Source organism: Pecten maximus, chromosome 13 (genome assembly GCF_902652985.1).
Source record: "Pecten maximus chromosome 13, xPecMax1.1, whole genome shotgun sequence".
NCBI lineage: Eukaryota > Metazoa > Mollusca > Bivalvia > Pectinida > Pectinidae > Pecten > Pecten maximus.
In genome coordinates this window covers 10,492,744-10,511,165 of record NC_047027.1, presented here as the reverse complement: position 1 = coordinate 10,511,165, position 18,422 = coordinate 10,492,744, and the positions used below count along the sequence as shown (strand labels likewise).

Genomic DNA, 18,422 nt, shown 5'->3' with positions numbered 1-18,422 from the left:
ACTCGTATTTGTACTTATAATCCGTAAAGCTTACACAATAAACATTTTTGTGGAATTAAAGATTTTATCAAATTCAAATTCATTTTATTCTCTTTTAACATACTGACAGATCACTAACAAATACATGTTTCTAGTTTTACGTCCGCTATGACACCAAGTATAGGTCGTTCCGCAGACGTTAATCCAGCGCCAATAATGGTATATGTCTGTCAATCAAACGGGGTATCTACATTTCATTGGCGGATGTCTGACGGTAACCTGTCAGTCACACAGATATACGCAGCTGATTGGTCTATCTGTGCGACTTCGCAATGGTATTTTCATCACACCCCATTGCTGAGAGCAAGGCCGTAATAGCGGTCATAAAACCCGTTAAATAGATGTGAAATATACGCCTCTGATTTTTAGTATAAATCATTCTGTTCTTGTGTTCTTGCAATGACAATAAAACTTAATAAACTTTATTTATAATCTGAATAAATATACAAGTTTATTAAAATTGTTTACAAGTTTTGAGAAATCAAAAGAAAACTAGAACCTAATGTTTGATGGAAGTTAGCGCTACGATTTTATCAATACCAGAGACATAATATAGATATGTCTCTGTCAATACAGAGAATATGTACAATATATAATGAAAATAGTTGTTACCTGCTCGTAGCTTGACTACGATGGAATTATGTCATAAATGTGGATTTTTTTATGCAGACCCATGCAATGACACATCTAGTGATACAGTGTAAGTATACCTCCGAGTTGAGGGACCAGCTCTGGTATTGTATAATTAACTTCAATGATATTATGTTTAGTGTCTATTTATTACACATATTGATTGCAGGAAATATTACCTTCAAAATTAGTGAAGACGAGAGTTCAGAACAAAATCAGTAATTTTTGTGTACAGGATGTGTAAACTATACTTTGCCTACAATAGTTTAGTTTAAAAAATACTTATATAATGTATAATTTTGTATAAGCTATGCGCACGTAGTAAAATATACTGATATAACATGATATACCAGTATTAACTATACTAGAGATTCAATATATAGGAGTATACGTGTGTGAGAAGATAACATGTCGCGAGCGGGAATCTCCCCCACCCTTGTGTGACCAAGACCCATAAATGTATTCTCCGGTCTGCGGCGTAAGGGAGGTGACGCCTTTTTTTGGAAAAAAAATGTATGTCGAGTTGTGTAACCGTTGTTGACTCTGATGATGACCACATCGCTATACTCAAATTTGTCTCTGATTCTGGAGTTTGGCATATCATACAGGTCTATCTACCCAACACAAGCTCTGGGTCAGACATTTTGAATGATTACGTCACCAAGATAGACTCTTTGTGTGCACTGTTTTCGCTCAAAGGATCTGTTATTATAATGGGAGATTTCAACACTCGTCTTAGCGGTTCTCGCTTACCAAATTACCAAAACTACCGGGGAATCCGATTACAACGATGTTTGGATCGTCATCAATTGTTCGTGTTAACGACCTCTGACATTTGTTCCGGTCCGTTACACACTTATGTTCATTCTGAAGATGGTGTGTCATCTTCAATAGATCACATAAGTATTGATTCTTCAAAGATTGACCTCATATCAACTTATATTGGTGGTCAGACGTATTTAGATGTATCCAATCATAGACCTATCTTTTTTGACTTATCATTTCCAATTGCGTCTTCTGTGATGTGTTCTCAAATTGAACGTCATACTTTTAAATGGAATTTGAATGACACGACTTCAGGCACTGCGGTCTATCGGTACAACCTTCAGCATTTTATTACGAACTCCAATCTCGACAATATACAGTTAGAAAACTCGTCTGATATTGACAATTATACCGATGTCCTGATTAAGGGTATCCAAGACGTCTCCTTAGTCTCGTTAAAAAGCGTTCAAGAAATTCTTGAAACCTTATTGAAAGGGAGAACTGAAAGAGTTACATCATAACATGTGGCGACTGAGGTGCATCTGGGATAACGAAGGTCGTCCTCGTTGTCCCGATTCCCGTTCCTTCCGTTTATACAAAGATGCTAAGCGTACATTTCGCCGAAAACATCGACATTTATCAGAACATCTTATTACCCTTAACTCTGATATATAAGTTGCAGCCGACGTTAATCAGCAGTCATTTTGGTCCCTTGTTAAATCTCGCTCCAGTGGAGGATCTAAAGGCTCGGCAGGTGCCGAAGTTGTATTTGGCGGTCAGACTGTCAGAGACCCTGCCGCGCTAGCGCTGCACTGGGGAGAATACTTCGCCGGAATTTATTCTCAAACGTCAGATTGTTCGTTTGACGATAACTTTAAACATCATATAAAATCTGAGCTTGATGAATTCTTACGTCATGATGTCCCGTTACCAGGGAATTCCGATTTCATTTTTACGAGTGACGAAATCAAACTTTCTTGTAGAAGTCTCCCACATGGTAAATCTTCAGGTATTGATTCTATTGTGTATGAAGGACTCATTATACCTATGTCTATGTAATTTATTTAACGCATTTGTTAAGTTTGAATATGCCTCCCTCCCTTAAACAGGGTTTGATTTGCACTTTATATAAGGGTCATGATAAGCCAAAAAATGATCCGAATAGTTATCGGGCAATTTCACTGCTTCCTGTCATACTCAAAGTTAATGAAAACTTTTGTTGGCTAGATTAGTGTCCTCCAATGTTGTTCATGTATACTCATTGCAACACGGATTCCTAGCACAATGACTTCTTTTATCGTGCACGAAACCATTGTAGTAGCTATGTTCTCCCCATGATAACACAACTCCTAGGGTTCTTTCATACGAAGTTTATTGTATCCAATACAAAAAACCCTGTAACATGAATAAATCATATTACCAATAATACACAATACAGCATAATACATTCAAACAATTATTCAAGATGTAGCATCTAATAACTGATCGTAATCAGTTGGAATTGTTAAACATACATATATACTTTACAGCTAATTATTCATTCCATAAATACCCACCTCTTCAATGCGAAGAGGGCTTTTCCCGGACCAAGTCCGCCGAGTCATTGCTTCCCGACTCTTTATATAGTCGTACTATTTAAATAAAACAATACACATATTAAAATAATATTAACGCTTCATTGAAACAACTCGTTCTCTAAAATGACCACGCCCGATATTTGAATCAAATACAAACTTTCAAAAATAATAAACGTATAACGCTTATTAAATATATTAAATAAATACTATATTATATTACGCTTATATAATTTAGACAAGTACTTACATTAATCTCAGAATGGCCTAATCGTCAATATATAGATTCAAATAGTGGTATAATTCTGTAGCATAGATATAGGTGCTGTCGCATCGGCCGCTCTGTTAAAGTTATTGTTTTTAACGAAAAAAGTAAGATCCGTTCGCAGTCTAACCGAAAGTGGTATTTAGGTGGGATTGAAGTTAGTGAATCTACAAATGTAAAGCATGTGTGATTAACACTTAATAAATCGAATCCCGGTCGACCCAACATTGACGAAGTTATTCACAAGATGCGAGGTCAATGTTTTGCCTTATTAAACTGTGGTCGTTTTGGTCCAGGTATCAACCCATTGACAGGAGTTCAGCTCTATCTTTCTGTTGTACTCCCTAGAAGTTTGTTCGGGTGTGAACTGTGGTTTTCACTCACTAATTCTGACTGGCGTCGCCTTGAGTCCGTTCATCATTTATGTGCCAAATTGATTCAAGGATTCCACTTGAGAACTAGATCTGATTTTGCACTAGGTATGCCAGGTTTATCGTCGCTGCATGTATATGTAGATCAATGTAAACTTCGTTTTTGGGGTGCTTTATGCAGAGCTAAGGGTGACTGCACGTCTAAACAATTATTTTTATTGTGGTTGCATCAAAAGCGACTTGGTGTATACAAGTGTGTAAATACTTACATTAGTGACATCTGGCTTACTTTGCACAAATATAACTTTGAAGATATTTTGTTTGATTTTTTTTAATTTTAGCAAATGTCCTTCTAAGTCTCGATGGAAAAAATTAGTAAAATTTGTTCTTTTATGTAAAGAATCAAATGACTAGCAATCTCGTCTTAATTGTTCTACGGAATTTTTTAGATTCCGAATTTTACACCATGAAATCGTCCCGTCTGCTGTCTGGTCCTTTTCGAAAATGTATCCTAACTTCAATAGGGCTTGTAAAGTTGTTGCGAAAATGTGGATAACTCCACCCATTTGTGAATTATTGTGTGCACGTTGTAACGAGTTTTACGAAGTTGCAGTTGCCCATTGTTTATTAGACTGCAGAGAACCAGAAATTTCTCACTTGCGTGATGCTTTATTTACCAAATTTGTTAATAGATATCCAGTACAACTATATGTAGCTTTTGATCAAGCAGAAAGAAATGTTCAAATTGTTAATTTGTTGGGTGTTCCAAGTGAAGCCGTTTGTGCAGCTTTTCAGTATGATGCACTGTCGTTTTTCTGAAAAAGCTCATAATATGACCTTTCAATGAATGCAATTATATTTTGTCTTACAACGTGCTTACTGTCATTGATTGAATTGTTAAATGTGTGGTATCAAGCCAATCCATCCTTTTCAAGGATCCTCATTAAGATTTAAATGTTCACTTTACATTTATATACATATCATTATACATTTATATGTCTTCACTTAACTTTCTTTGCTATTTGTATTCATATAATATGCACCTAAACCCTGTTTCTTTGTTCAATGTACTCTTCAAATTTTGGAGGAAATAAAGGAAATGAATAAGATTATATTATATTACATATAGACACCTTTATTGAATGTATGCCTATATAGTTATGCATTAGTATTATGTATCACGTATCAATATATTATAATTAAGTGTAAATCATTTAGGTATACCCTAATAATCTATTTATTTTACACTTTATATGCAAATTCATACATATAATGTGTATATAAGTAATGTTTATTGTTATTGTACTGAATGCTTTGCGTATGTGTTCTATATTCCTATGTACTCTTCATTTTTGGAGGCAATAAAGAGAATAAGAGACCCAGGGGCCTTAACGGTCATCTGACTCTAAATTAAAACCCTTATATTATTGTAGTATGCATTCTCTGTAGCAAGTATATAGTGGCACTGTTGGCCATGGTGGCCATCTTGGATTTCTGAACAACCCAATAAATAACAACACTTGGTGTGGACCATCTCAGGATCATTTCTGGTAAGTTAGAGCTGAATCCCACCGGTGGAATTTGAGAAGAAGTTTGAAATAGGTGTTGTTCAGGAAAACCATGATTGCGCAATCATGTTACAAAATGGCCGCCATTGCTGCCATGTCAAAGTTTTTACGAGGCCAAAAAAATAACAACACTTTGTTGGCCCTGCTTCCTTAACATCTTCACCAATTTCCAGCTCAATGGCACCAGTGGAACTGGAGAAGAAGTATAAAATGTGTTTTTCAAGATGGCTGTCATGGCATGGCAGCCATCTTGGATTTCTGGCCGACCCGATAAATAGCTACACTTGGTAAGGACCATCTCAGGATCATTTCTGGTAAGTTAGAGCTGAATTCCACCAGAGGAATTTGAGAAGAAGTTTGAAATAGGTGTTGTTCAGGAAAACCATGATTGCGCAATCTTGTTACAAAATGGCCGCCATATTGCTGCCATGTCAAAGTTTTTACGAGGCCAAAAAAAACCCACTATGTTGGCTCGCCTTCCTTGACATCCTCATCCATTCCCAGCTCAAAGGCACCAATGAACCTGGAGAAGAAGTTTAAAATGTGTTTTTCAAGATGGTGGTTATGGTGGCCATCTTGGATTTCGGACCGACCCGAAAAATAATGAAAAATAACAACACTTGGTCGGGATCATATCAGGATCATCTCAGGCAAGTTTCAGCTCAATAGCACTGATGGAACTTGAGAAGAAGTTTAAAATGTGTTTTTCAAGATGGCGGCCATCTTGGATTTCGGACCGACCCGAAAATAACAACAGTTGGTCGAGATCATATCAGGATCATTTCAGGCAGGTTTCAGCTCAATAGCACTCGTAGAACTTGAGAAGAAGTTTAAAATGTGTTTTTCAAGATGGCGGCCTCAGCGGCCATCTTTGATTACGGACCGACCCGAAAAATAACAACACTTGGTCGAGATCATATCAGGATCATTTCAGGCAGGTTTCAGCTCAATAGCACTCGTAGAACTTGAGAAGAAGTTTAAAATGTGTTTTTCAAGATGGCGGCTATGGCGGCCATCTTGGATTTCGGACTGATCTAAAAAATAACAACACTTGGTCGGGATCATATCAGGATCATTTCAGGCAAGTTTCAGCTCAATAGCACTGGTGAAACTTGAGAAGAAGCTTTAAATGTGTTTTTCAAGATGGCGGCTATGGCGGCCATCTTGGATTTCGGACCGACCCGAAAAAAAACAACACTTGGTCGGGATCATATCAGGATCATCTCAGGCAAGTTTCACCTCAAAAGCACTGGTGGAACTTGAGAAGAAGTTTAAAATGTGTTTTTCAAGATGGCGGCTATGGCGGCCATCTTGGATTTCGGACCGACCCGAAAAATAACAACACATGGTCGGGATCATATCAGGATCATTTCAGGCAAGTTTCAGCTCAATAGCACTGGTGGAAGTTGAGAAGAAGTTTAAAATGTGTTTTTCAAGATGGCGGCTATGGCGGCCATCTTGGATTTCGGACTGATCTAAAAAATAACAACACTTGGTCGGGATCATATCAGGATCATTTCAGGCAAGTTTCAGCTCAATAGCACTGGTGAAACTTGAGAAGAAGCTTTAAATGTGTTTTTCAAGATGGCGGCTATGGCGGCCATCTTGGATTTCGGACCGACCCGAAAAATAACAACACTTGGTCGGGATCATATCAGGATCATCTCAGGCAAGTTTCAACTCAAAAGCACTGGTGGAACTTGAGAAGAAGTTTAAAATGTGTTTTTCAAGATGGCGGCTATGGCGGCCATCTTGGATTTCGGACCGACCCGAAAAATAACAACACATGGTCGGGATCATATCAGGATCATTTCAGGCAAGTTTCAGCTCAATAGCACTGGTGGAAGTTGAGAAGAAGTTTAAAATGTGTTTTTCAAGATGGCGGCTATGACGGCCATCTTGGATTTCGGACTGATCTAAAAAATAACAACACTTGGTCGGGATCATATCAGGATCATTTCAGGCAAGTTTCAGCTCAATAGCACTGGTGAAACTTAAGAAGTTTTAAATGTGTTTTTCAAGATGGCGGCTATGGCGGCCATCTTGGATTTCGGACCGACTCGAAAAATAACAACACTTGGTCGGGATCATATCAGGATCATTTCAGGCAAGTTTCAGCTCAATAGCACTGGTGGAAGTTGAGAAGAAGTTTAAAATGTGTTTTTCAAGATGGCGGCTATGGCGGCCATCTTGGATTTTGGACTGATCTAAAAAATAACAACACTTGGTCGGGATCATATCAGGATCATTTCAGGCAAGTTTCAGCTCAATAGCACTGGTGAAACTTGAGAAGTTTAAAATGTGTTTTTCAAGATGGCGGCTATGGCGGCCATCTTGGATTTCAGACCGACCCGAAAAATAACAACACTTTATCGGGATCATCTCAGGATCATTTCTGGCAAGTTTCAGCCCAACAGCAGTGGTGGAACTTGAGAAGAAGTTTAAAATGTGTTTTCAAAATGGCGGCTATGGCGGCCATCTTGGATTTTGGACCAACCCGAAAAATAACAACACTTGGTCAGGACCATCTCAGGATCATTTCTGGCAAGTTTCATGTGAATCCCACTGGTGGAACTTGAGAAGAAGATTGAAATGTGAAAAGTTTACGGACGGCGGACGGCGCACGGCGCACGGCGGACGACGACGGACGAAGCACAATGGCTATAGGTCATCCTGACCCTTCGGGTCAGATGACCTAATAATTATAATGGTAAGTATAGCTGTCAATCAAACGGGGTGTCTACATTTCATTGGCGGATGTCTGACGGTAACCTGTCAATCACACAGATATATGCAGCTGATTGGCCGATCTGTGTGAATGGTATTTTCATCCACCCCAATGCTGACAGCATTTTTACAGAGACGGTTTATATGTGAAATACACGTCTCTGATTTTTAGTATAAATCATTCTGTTCTTGTGATATGTAATGACAATTTTTTTTTAATAAACTTAATTCATGGATAAGCCGAATAAATATATACGTGTATTAATAGTACACTGTACTCGTATATCACAGAGACAGGAAACAGTCCATATATCCAGATACCTATATTAATAGTATATAGGTCTCTGATATATCTTACCAAATAACACGCATCCCGGATATGGAACGTCAAAGCTGCCTTATATGATAATTGTTCATTATATGATTTGATTTTACTATTATATGATGTAATCGGATGACAAACAGTGATGAGTACACAAGCATATTCACACGTTCCTATGATATGATATTTGTATAATTGTCTAGCCAATTTCAGGAGGTTTTGGTTTGGTTTGGTTTGGTTTATTTTGTTTAACGTCCTATTAACAGCTAAGGTCATTTAAGGACGGCCTCCCGTGCGTGCGACATGTATGCGTGTGGTGAGTGCGTATGTGTGTTTTGGGAGGCTGCGGTATGTTCGTGTTAAGTCTCCTTGTGATAGGCCGGAACTTTTGCCGGCCAGGAGGTATCAAACGCTATCTTTATCAGTGGTATTATCAAGCAGGGACATATTTAACTTATATATAAGGAACATAAACTTTTCAGGAAAAGTATAACCAGGAAAAAATATGCATGAAAGTAGTTGGAGAAAGATCCTACCTTGGTTTATGTGTATATTTGTGATATTTAAATAAGACGCACTTAAGAATGAAATAAAAAGATTATCTAAACTTTGTCATTGTAAAAATGTATCGGTCCGGAGACGTTTTGAACGTCTGCAAATATGACGGCCTTTTTTAACGCTCGAGGCGATTTTTGGTAAGATTTTCTTGTCTAGAGAGTCATATGATATATTGATTTATTGTATTGTATATATGTACTGATGAGCTGTAAAGCTTAAAGTCAATAAAATGAATTGAATTGAATTGATATATAATATGGTGGCATATTTCTGCCATCGATTTGCCGACTTACGACTTAAAGACGTCTGTAATAATATGGCTTGATATACTTTTGCCTTAAATCAGTATAACAGTTGTATTTTAGAAGAAAATGAAATTCAACTTCAATGTCATTAGAGTTACATACGTCACATATCATATGATCTCCCGGACGGTTTCTATACCGTCCCTGTTCAATATTTAAATTGTGTAAACTTAGTCTAAGACGTGCTATATTCTATTTGTAAGAACTACTAATAGGTTTGGTTAAATAAAATTGAAGTGTAAAATTATCTACGTCTGTAAAGAAAACCCTTTGGAATTGCTTGTATGTTTGATAAAAGTTTTTCACGATAAACGTCGTTAAATCTATTTGTCAATAATTTTATAAGCCGTCCTGTCATTGCATGTTATATCGATCCAAAGATAAGTTAATCCTAATTTATCTAATTCGGCCCGTACGTTTAAAATCCATTTAATCATTTAATCTTATCCTTTCCTCATAGCAATTTCTTAATATACAATTATCTGAATTCCGCACTTTCAACCAGTACTTAAATAGGCGAAGTTTTCTGCATGTTAACAATGGTAATCTTCCGAGTTCACAATATACTAAATCATTACAGGTACCTTTTTTAACACCAAGTACTTTTTACAAAAGTTGAAATCAAGTAGGTTCTCTGTAACAACTTAAAGGTGGGAAATCACAGCGATCCACCCGGCACAACAACTACACTAAAGGAACACATGCATTGCACATGATACCAGGAATATTAATACGTCGCTGATTGTACTCGCCTCATACTCACTCTCGATATATAACATTAATGTAGCATCTTCAACATGATTTGAAAAAAAAATTGTCAGCTCGTTTCGGTCGGCGTCATAGCTATCTTGAACTTAAACTAACAGTAACAATTACACTGTCATAAAAAATAAAAGAAGTTTGAAGAAAGTAAGAGAAGTAGGACTTCGCATACAAAAAATATGTTTTAAAACACTAGTACTTGAAGTGTACCCGGAACGAAAATATGTTATTCTATGTAACCATCAAAGAAGAATGTAGCAAACCGCATCAAAATCGGTTGGCCGAGTGCCGAGATATCGCACATCGAAGTACGCGATTTGCACCTGTTGGTCGACTGCTAATCAGCGTATGACGTCACATGTACAGGTTTAACGGAGTAACTAAAATGAGATTTAAGGTTGATGACTTTGGCGAATATTGCTGACAAGAAATTGGAATCCAACAATATCAGATTGAGCTTTTAAAAGATTGATTTTTAGTGAAATGGACTCTGAAATGACCGCTTTGGTAACAAAGACTAATGCATTATACCAGGGACATACAGATGCTATACACGATTCAATAATCGGTCAATCATCAATAAATGTATATTAGTTATGTGTTTACCATTTCTTACTCATTACTATAAAAAAGGGACACGGCATCAAAATTTTTCAAATAAAATAATGTGCCATTTTCTCCGCAAATTAATATTAATAAACATACCAACAATACAACAGTTCTGGATACTCTGGTTTGTGTGACAAGACGATACACACATACTGTAAACGTATGCATTATATTCTATACAAAACCACCTTTTAGTCATGAAGGACACTTAATTCAGAAAGTAATATATTATATAGATTCATCATGATCTATAATAGACTAAATCTCTTCCGTATAAAAACCAGTGTTTGAGCCTACAACTTGCTTATAATCATACATATTGTATCCCTTATTTTACCTGTCATGGTCTCGGGGATTACCGACGATTAAATGCTTGAGAAAGATATAATTTATATACGATCGTTGTCAGTGAAATTTTTTTCTTATTTTAATTGTGTAATTATCGTGACGTGATCGAGATCCTTGTGATTTTACTTTCCATTCGTGTGTCGCAAGTCATGTCTTCTCTTAAAACAGGAATTAGAAAAAAATATACCAGCATGTTCGGAGAATTACGAATCCTCAAGTTTGAGTGGGTTAGTATACCGATAAACAATTACCAAGTGAGAAATTACGGTCCACAAGCTTATAACACCTGTCACTGTACCACAGGTGTCTGTGATTTCTGACGTTCTAATCGGCACACGACGATAATTGCTTGTGAGTTCACGCGTGTGGTTTCCATGCACTTCAAAAAAGTTCCGAAGATATGCTTTTACAGGTTGTATGTAAATTGAGCTTGAATTTTGTCAAGAATTGCGTTTACATGTATACTATAGGGAATACATTTTCAAGTTGTTGAAATCGAACACATTATTTTTGGAATTCAGTGAGTTTCGTTTTCCCTACAAGCAAAACAAATTCGTATCTCAAAAGTTTGCCTATAGAATAATTAGAATAATTAACAAAAGTTGGCTCATTCATATACCCACGATGTTGAAAATTTTCTCTATGTTTCATGAACAAGTCTTATCAATTTCGGACAATTATCTGAAAATCACAAATAGCGGTATCTTCAAGTGGATTTGCTATAATTATGATGCAAGTCGTTATATGTTATAAACGACCCGTTATTCAAATGTTATACATGTTACAACGACCCGTTATAATAGAAAATTAGTAAGATGATACACGTTGTATTTGGCCCGTTATAATAGAAAATTAGCAAGATGTTACATGTTGTATACGCCCCCCCCCCCCCGCCCCGCTTATCCAAATATTGTTATCCCCGAAAGATTGCAAATTAAACTAAATTACTGCCCCCCCCCCCCCCCCCCCTCTTTTCAAAATCCTGGATCCGCGCCTGATGTCCCTGGTTTCGGTAGCACTTGTTATGTACTTATCCCGATTCATCTTATCTCAACACCTTTACCAAAAGTGATGTACAGAGAAAGAAAATATTTATTTAACAATTGCCTTCGGAGGTGTTATATACGGTAATAATGCAAACTATATCAAAAAAATATCAGCGTTCTTCCTTTGGATTTCCTAAAATATGCAGTAATTATCATCTTTAAGAGTTACTTTCCTCCATTTCACTCCTAACGTGCCAGTCTTCTTTCACACCTGTCCAGTCACTCATTGTTAATTACATGGACACCTGTGGTTACTGTTTTCTTTAGGATTATCATTTTAAACAGTGAAGTGTATCCCCTAACCGGACTTCCCACTGCGCGACTTCTTCAGGAAGACCGGTCATATACACATGTACCATTACCTGTATGTTACCAGAAATATGGACACAAACACACATCAGTGACGACTGACCGAGTTTGGCTGGGTGGACCCGGTCAGACGCTGGAGCTGTCACCTGTACCGTTACCTGTATGGTACACCAGTAAACACACTTACCATTGCAGAATATAACGCCCATATGTCTGTATAAGCATAGCTAAGGCCATGATAATACATTAATGTTATAAGCAATTAAACTATCGTTATACTTATTAAAAATCATATCAATTACTTTCATCAGAGACTTGTATATAGGTATATATGTCTCTGCTTTCATCCAAAGCCAATAAAATGAAAATAAAATAATAAACTATATGATAATTTTGCTGATAAAAGTGGTACTCTTAGCAGACTGGGGGCTAAGAATGATCAAATTAATGCAATGCATCATTGGTTACTAGAACGTGCATCATTGGTTACTAGAACGTGAAGTAAATTATATTATGTCCTTATATGGAAATCAGTTCAACCTGAAAAAAGGGAGTCGACATGTGACAAAAACTCTATGCACAATCCTGAACACATTTTCCTATTAATCGACTAGATATCTTCCCGAGACATGTCTTACTTTTTATGGCAACCTTTTTCATTTCAATCGTGTTCAATAGTGTAAGTTTTGCTACCAATTTTGCTATGCAACGCCAATTTTGATTGGTTTAAAACCATGTATTATTTTCCAATAATACACGCTCGTGTCAGTAATACATAAAAGTCTAACGGCGCATTGTGGACGACGATGGATGAAGCATGGTAACTATAGGTCATCCCAACCCTTTGGGTCAGATGACCTAAAAATGGGATATCCCACATAAAGGATTCTTCCGCTTCAAAGCTTTAAGGATGTATCCATTTTTACAGCTGAGGTAACTATAAGTATGATGAAATTTCAGAATATGCAAAATTGGAGTTTCTTGTCCAAGCAACCCTATTTCGCACATCGCACATCCCGCGATTTAGCTGTCCATGTCCTGGGATCACTCCAACTCTTCCCATTCAACGAAGTGGCACGATCGCGTGATTGTTGTCTCTCCATCCGGTCCTATCGTCGTCCTTATGGTACTCTCCTCTCGGCGATGCCGCTAAACATTGATGAAGTGACATTGAACGGACACATCGATGGCATTGACATGGCGCTCTTTCCGGCTGCCATTCTCCTGGTTCGTCGTCTCCTCTCATTCCTAAGGGTCCATTGCCCGCTTAACTAAAGTAGAATGGTTTGGTTTAGTTTATTTTGTTTAACGTCCTATTAACAGCTAAGGTCATTTAAGGACGGCCTCCCGTGCGTGCGACATGCATGCGTGTGGTGAGTGCGTATGTGTGTTTTGGGATACTGCGGTATGTAGGTGTTAAGTCACTTTGTGATAGACCGGAACTTTAAAGTAGAATGTCCAGAATGCCTCAAGTAAAACCACAATGGTATTGACATTGAATGCCCGCATTGATATATCGGGATCTGCCGCTTCCGCCGCATTATCAGGCTCTGTCGAAATAGTAGCTGCCTTAGTCGTCGTGACCGTGACCGTGATAGCTGGCGTGGCCTTCGCTGATGTGACATTTGTACTCGTCACGACAGACGTGGATGGGGACGAGCGCCGTTTTTTGGGAGGAGTTAAGTTAATAGCCTTAGATGGATGTTGTCTTCTATGTGGCGACGCAAATCCCTTTCATTGACAAAGTTTGTTCACAATATCCACAGGCGAACCTTTTGCTGGACGCATCCCTGGATCTCTCTTGATCCTTTCCTCCCGACTGCACGGTTCGACCCCGAGGCTTCTCTTTGCCTGTTCACACCCCACGATAAGTTGCTTCAGTGCCGCCATACTGTCCAGATACTTCGCACAGACCTGGCATGCATCGAAAGGAATCCGACGGTCGTGACGAGTATCTGTAGGACATGTCTGCAAATAGGCAAAAAGGATGCATAAGACTCCTAGTTCAATATTGTCATTTGTCTAATACAATGCAAATCGTCATATCTGCGCGGCAATATTCGTGTTCGTGTCGGTCTCTGATGATCACCGTGTGCCCACATATTTTCTATATCTAGACCAACCACTTCGTTGCAATCTTCTTCGTGCTCTTTTGCGATGCTGCCTTCATCTGTGTTAAAACCGCCGTGCCGTAACTTGCGGGGTTTTATACGGTCACTGTGACCACTTGCTTCCGTTACTCTGCAACAGGCTGTACCTCGTACTTCACATCTGAAACTACGCTTGTGATGGTATACGGCCCGCGCCAAAACGTAGTCAACTTTTGGGCTTGTGCCGACCTTAACCGTAGGGAAGTATACCCAGACAACGTATTTTGGTTTTAGTTTTTGATGACCAGCTCTCGTGTAAGCATCAGGAAAATTGGCTTTGAATTCGTCGTCTCGTGGACAGAAGACCGGTATGCCATTAGCAAATATGGCAGATATTCGTCCCAGTCATTCTGATTTTCCTTTACTTCCTTGAGTGTCCTATTGAAACGTTCAACCATACAGTCACTTTGCGGATGATAGGAAGTGGCTCTGGTTTTACGGACTCCAAGCATTCCGCACATTTCGGAAAACAACACACTCTCAAACTGTCTCCCCTGTTCGGAGTGAATGGAAGACAGAGTGCCAAACCTTGTAACGATTTCCTCTATCAAAATAGTAGCGACTGTGATTGTCTCTTGATTCGGCATCGGGATGGCCTCTGTACACTTTGTAAAGTAATCAGCCGCTACTAAAATATACTGATTACCGTTTATACTTTTCGGAGGTCCTGTGATATCAACAGCGATTCGTTCCATGGGCATGCCAATTTGAAGAACTTCGATAGGCGCTTGGCGTTTGCAATTGGTTTTCTTACGCCGGTCACGTTTCGCACATTCACTGATCCATCGGCGGACATCGTTCTGCGATCCAGGCCAATAGTATTTCCGCTGAATCTTCTTTAAAGACTTGTGAATTCCAAGATGACCTCCTGTTTTACCGTCATGTATCTGCCGCGGTTCTGTTGCTCGCATGTTATTGGGTACCGCTATCTGCCAGGTTGTCTTCTTCTTAGTGGTATCCTTCCACTTCCTTACTATTATGTGACCAGGTGGGGTGTTGTGTGTGTCCAACACCGTCCTGGCACGCATGACGGAAATGCAGATGGAACGAACACTGTAGATGTCAATGAATCGTCGATAATTGAAGCACAAAGAATGACATTCTTCAGTAACTAGGTGAATGGCCTAAACAAGGGCAAAGACCCGAAAGCGGGACTATTGATGCTGGTGGGAGTAAAATAAAGTCAATTTGGGCACAATTTGATTTGGGATCAAAGATGGGGTCAGAGTAAGGGATTTGGTTTATTTAGTTTAACGTCCTATTAACAGCTAAGGTCATTCAAGGACGGCCTTCCGTGCGTGCGACATGCATGCGTGTGGTGAGTGCGTATGTGTTTTTTGGGAGGCTGCGGTATGTTAGTGTTAAGTCTCCTTGTGATAGGCCGATTTATAGTGCTACCTCACTCAAGCATACTACCGAAGACACCCAACAGCACACCCCACCCGGTCATATTATACCGACAACGGGCGAACCAGTCGTCCCACTCCCAAGTATGCTGAGCGCTAAGCAGGAGTAGCAACTACCATTTTTAAAAACTCTGGTATGTCTCGGCTAGGGGACAGACCCCAAAACCATCATCACAGCTGCAAACGCTCAACTAAAGGTCAAAAGTGAGGCATTGTCAAGGGGACATTAGGAAGAAGAAAGATGTTAAGAGAAAAGATAAGATCTCAAGTTTAGACGCCTCTTACGATCAAGCAATGAGAGCGGGGTCAATTGGTTCAAACAACTTCTCTTCTGAAACTAAGCAATGTATATCACTCACATTTGTGTGATAGCATCCCTATGGGATTGCGCCAAAAGTTGATTTCATTTCATAGATTAATGCATTTTTGGCATAAAAACCTCACGACCCATATAAAATGCCTGATATATTGATGTAGCAATACCAGTGACAAATATACTTAATCATCATTCTTGTTTCATATCTCATGAAATCCAGGTGAGCGATATTGGTTAATTTATGCGGGAAATTTGAGCCCTGAGCCCCGTTCGATTTGCACTCTTCTGATTCTAGAAGATATCTTCCGGTCACTCGATTTGAAGCTCTTCTGCTTCTGGAAGATCTTCTACTCTTCCGTCTCAAAGCTGGAAGATTTATCTTCCAAGATGGCGGCGACCATGTTTTAAGTGTGCGAGTGATGAGTTTCACTAGAGAAGGATTTATAACACATACATGCACATGTTTGTGTCATCGTGTTTGAGAAAACTTAAAAACTTGCTTATTTTTTGTTTTATTCTCCCGGTTTACTCGATTTACATATAACGGAATACGATCTTCTTAGAAGGCTTCTCTTCCTAGAAGAGTGCAAATCGAACGGGGCTCGGACGTGGCCCCCTATGGGATGTTCATACGGAGTTTACGGAGTGGATAGTGAACATCTGATTTTAATTAGATTGGCATTAAAGTAAGATGCCTTTCATGCTTTTGCAAAAGACCACAGGAGTGTGAATATTTCGCTCCGAAAAAAAATCAATTTTGCTAAAGAACCAAATATGGAGCAGACCAGCATAACAGATCGAGGCAAGTCCTGCAATGATTGTGATACAACGACAGAAGGACATGTTATTCAGGATGACGATGTATCAATGCCAGCATCCTCACCTGGGCTCATTCATCTTGAGCAGGAGCCGGATCAAATATGTAAGTGGTGCGTTGTCGAATATGATGGGATGCCATATCCTGGTATATTCCAGGACATGGATCAGGATTCAGTTGAAGTGCAGACTATGCACTTTATCGGTAAGGGCAGCTTTTTCTGGCCAATGATAGATTATGTCATCTGGTATGTATTCAACAGTGGCATTACAATGATACCAGAGCCCAATCATGTGACAAAACGACATGTACAAGTAGATCCTGGTCCATCATTTCTAAACATTTAAACCTTGACTGAGTTCTGAATGTAAAAATAGTACATAGTTTAGAATTGATTGTTCGTGGATAACCAAATACCACATGTTAATTGTTTCAGAATTAAAAAAGGGTTTAAAGTTATATTTATCAAGTGTTTTTTGTGATGAAATTTCAGCTATGAAACGTTTTTACGTTGCCAAATGGCGTGTTTTCCCTTGTGTTTGATATGCAAATTATGTAAGTACTTCTAGCAACTTAAGTGTACTTAATACATGTCTATCGAAATTACATCTTTTTTCTGATTAAATTGGAATATAAATACATGTAGCAGTTTGCCTGCTTATATTTCAAACATTGCCAGCGTTAGATAAAATATGTTTGCTACAACCCATGTTATGACAATTATGGTTGATAACAAAAGTTTAGGCTCTCATATTAAACCTAATAAAAAAAGAAGTTGGGTCCTTCAGCTCAAATTTTCTCCATAGTAGCCATTTCGAAAATGCGTGAATTTCGCAGTAAAAATTCTCAAAAATCTGAAATGTTTACCTGTTAATTATTATTACCTGAACTTTTGGAAAAAAAATCAATCGGACTTACGACATTTATATCAACAGTTTTTATTGATAGTTACCTATCAGGCTACATATCTATTTTCTTACTTAACATACTGGCCAATCAGTGGCTGCCATATATTGTATCCTTGGCTCAACTTCTATACAGGGAACCTTAGCTGTTAATAGGACGTTAAACCAATAAAACCAAACCAAAATCTATTTTTTTTCAATTGGTTGGCTGTTTCCTAAAGTGTTTAGCGTTGACCTTTGAAGCAATAGAGCGTGGCCAACTACAAAGGATATTGTTGGGTTATTACATTACATAACTGACCCACAATCGGCTGGTTTTGGGATATTGGTTGTCTAAATTATTTCCGTAGCAAAATTGTAGACCTATTGGGAGAATGACCCATATCCATATTTTAAATTATGATAATGGAATTGACTCTTAACCCAAAGGATATAATAAGATGTTTTACCATTTTAGCTGTTTCGTTCATCAACCTTCTTTCTGTACCTCGAAAACATTTAACTGTTCAGTTTCATAACAATACGTTTAGTTCTTGACAAACGTATTATCTTTGTTTCGAAGGCGAACATCGGATCCGTTATTTTTCTTTTACCAATAATACATTTTCATTACCTTTTGCATCTTCCTGT

The 18,422-nt window shown here is 38.4% G+C and overlaps 1 long non-coding RNA gene across 1 annotated transcript; it reads right to left on the bottom strand.

Annotated features, from left to right (window-relative positions):
• Positions 1–1,549: 1,549 nt before the first annotated feature.
• LOC117341450 lies at positions 1,550–3,360 on the bottom strand. The gene is made up of 3 exons (XR_004535632.1): positions 3,259–3,360; positions 2,991–3,065; positions 1,550–2,829 (listed from the first exon to the last, which is right to left on the bottom strand). It is a non-coding gene; the product is annotated as an uncharacterized LOC117341450 (long non-coding RNA).
• Between the last annotated feature and the right edge of the window lie 15,062 nt (positions 3,361–18,422).